The sequence below is a fragment of the Juglans regia genome, chromosome 9 (assembly GCF_001411555.2).
Source record: "Juglans regia cultivar Chandler chromosome 9, Walnut 2.0, whole genome shotgun sequence".
NCBI classification, from domain to species: domain Eukaryota; kingdom Viridiplantae; phylum Streptophyta; class Magnoliopsida; order Fagales; family Juglandaceae; genus Juglans; species Juglans regia.
In genome coordinates this window covers 10,517,006-10,520,086 of record NC_049909.1, presented here as the reverse complement: position 1 = coordinate 10,520,086, position 3,081 = coordinate 10,517,006, and the positions used below count along the sequence as shown (strand labels likewise).

Here is a 3,081-nt window from a genome sequence, read left to right as displayed (position 1 = left end):
GCCCCGATCCTTTGCACAAACTTCTGTGGTGACCCGGAGCTGCTCCCTTCACCATCAACGTTCAGTCGCTTCTTACCCGGTGGGGAGCCTACCACAGCACCTCGCTCTCGCTCAGCAATAGAGGCCACATCGACCAACCTCTGAAAGTTCTGGATTTCCAGGCATGCGACCTGCCTGCGGATTTGAGGGCACAACCCTTCTTGGAAACGTTCAGCCCGCATCTCTTCAGTAGCAATGAGGTGAGGAGCGAACCGTCCAAGCTCCATAAATTTCCTTGCATACTGCTCGACAGTCACGTCTCCTTGAACCAAATTATTAAACTCCCGAGCCTTTTGCCGTCTCATCGAAACAGGGAAGTATCGATCATCAAATTCTTTCTTAAACCACTGCCAAGACACAGCAGCCAAGGATCCCAACTCCATTTCTAGGAGTGGCCGCTTGGTCTCCCACCAGTTTGCCGCTTCACCTTACAGCATATAGCTTGCATATAAAACCATCTGGGTCTCAGTGCACCCACAGACTTCAAAATATACCATCACTTCTTAAAAATCACCAATATCCACCATGACCAACATCAAACTCAAAACACCAATATTTAAACCCGAAACAGCCAACAAATTTCAAAGTATAAGCCAATCTCACACAAACAATTACATCATCCAATCCAACCGACTCCCTTACTCCTCGGACTCAGTCCGGCACAACTAACAAATTCACAGTAAATATAAATTAGCGCAAAAATACATTTAAATCTCAAAAGTTATTTGGGAAAAATACTTACAATGCTATAATATAATTCTTGAAAGATCACGAAGGTGCTAGAAGCGGCAACGCAACAACAAAACTGTGCGAAATGCACTGTGGCCGTGGGTCTTAAAAACCCACTTTTGAACGGGTGTAAACAAAGACCCGAGATTGATAGGGTAGGGCTTAGGGATGTCGGTGAAGCTAGTGGTGGTGGTGGTTGGCCGTGGGTGGCGATTTAATGCCAAAAAGCTCAAATCGAAGATGGAGATAGATGGGCTTCACCGGTGACAGATCAGAGCCAATGATGGGTGCATTAGGTTGCTAGCAGGTCGATGATGATGTGGTGAGAAGATGGTGGCTGGAGGTGGTGCGACGACGGTGCAGCGGCGCAAGGAGTGCCGCGGCTTGGTGTGGTGCGTGGGGGCTAACGGCGGCGTGAGGAGGGCTGAAATTGGAGGGGTGAGGTCGCCGGCCGGTGGGGAGCATGATGGGGTGGGCAGTGTCGCGCACGGCGGCGCGACGGTGGTGGGCTGGGTTAGGAACGGTTGCACGGCGAGAGAGAGAGAGACGTCCGCGCGGGAAGGGAAACCAGGGGAGAAAAAGAAAAGAAAGAAAAAAAAGAAAAGAAGAAAAGAAAAAGAAAAGGAAAAGAAAAAAAATAGAGGGAAAAGAAGTGAGGTCCAAAAGTCACAACTTGGGTCACAAAATTCCAACAAAAAATTATTTCAACACCACAGTTTTAAATAAAATAAATTTAAATACAGTGACTAAGTAAAATAAAATAATTAAATCCAACAATACAATAATTTTTAAAACCTACAAACTAATTTAAATTAAGAGAATTTAAATGCATAACAATTATTAATATTAAGGAAACATGTCAAATTTAATTTTCACAAATTAAAAAATCATAACAAAATAAACCCACTAAAATCTGAAAATTTAAAACAAGATAATCAAATTTTAAATTAATAACAAATAATCATTCAATTAAAAAAAAAATACACTAAAAAATACGGGGTGTTACAAATTACAATTTACATGTTAAAGTCATGCATAACTAATGTTGCTTTGTTTGGTGAAAATCTATAGTTATTATGATACCTTCCTGAAGAAATACCAAGAGCTTGCAAAGGCAAGGGATTGGAAGCAACCCCTCCTTGGTATATAAGTAGTTGGTGAATTCTCGTTTTAAACAATTGCTCAAGGTCCTGTAGTCTGGTTATAAGGGTATGCTAGTCACTTGAAATGACTGTGTCTGTTTCTGCAGTTGTGCTGTCATATTCTGTTCAGATAATGGATGAAGGAGTTATAGCAGTCACTCCAAATGACATTCCTGTGGATGCTCTCGTATCCCCAGTCGGTGTGATTCCTATTAGCCAAGCTGCCTTAGACAGGTAACACTATGTAAATCCTTCATTGTACTGATATTTAGATTAGTTGTGATTCTTTTCGGTGTCAAATAAGTTAAGTATGTACAGGATGAAGCTTTGACTTGCACTTGGAAGTTGGAAACCAAACCAGTTGATTGCTTTCTTTCTTCGATAATGGGATCTTCATCCTTCAAGAAATTGGAGTTTGGGTATGTCATAAGCGGTCCAAGAATTGTATGGTCTTGATTGTTTGAAATAATACGATTATACTATCAGAGGATTGGGATTTTATGTCATGATTGGTTATATATAACCAACATACTCGGGATTTTAGAAGTGCCATTCAAGCTTTATTCCTTAATAAATCAGTTTCATTAAAAGCAATAATATTCCTAAGAAGTCCACCACTACTGGTTCAAGGTATCTTATGCTGATTCTTTCGGCATCTGATGTAAGGTTGCTTCTAACCCCCATCCCACCTTTAAATATATAAGCCCCTTCACGATTCAAACCAGGCAATGCGGAAGTGTTCAATTAAGTGATGTATGCTGCTACATCATATATGAATTTAGCCACTAAATAAATAGAAAGACCAAGTTGTCAGGAAATTTAATAATCTGTCTTGCATCACTAAATATCTCTATAAAAAAAAAGGCAATATCGGTTTCACAAGGATGAAAAAGTCCATAAATAGCAACAGAAGGAACAAACGGGCCTAACTATCCGGTGAAAAGGCATCTAACTATCCGAAGTTTGGTTGTGTAAGGTCAACTGAATGCCATGAAATGGTCAACTGAATGCCATGAAATGGTCAACTGAATGCCATGAAATCACGAAGCTGCCTAACTATCCGGTGAAAAGGCATCTATATTAAAAGTTGGACATACTATAAACACAATTATTTTACAATTTTTACACAATCTTTCATTAAAAAATTATTGCCTTTTGAATTTAAACCCAT

General features: G+C 40.2%; 1 long non-coding RNA gene across 1 annotated transcript; it reads left to right on the top strand.

Moving 5' to 3' along the window:
• The first annotated feature begins 1,825 nt into the window (after positions 1-1,825).
• On the top strand, positions 1,826-2,338 carry LOC108999782. The gene is made up of 3 exons (XR_004802445.1): positions 1,826-1,910; positions 2,018-2,144; positions 2,229-2,338. It is a non-coding gene; the product is annotated as an uncharacterized LOC108999782 (long non-coding RNA).
• The last annotated feature ends 743 nt before the right edge of the window (positions 2,339-3,081 follow it).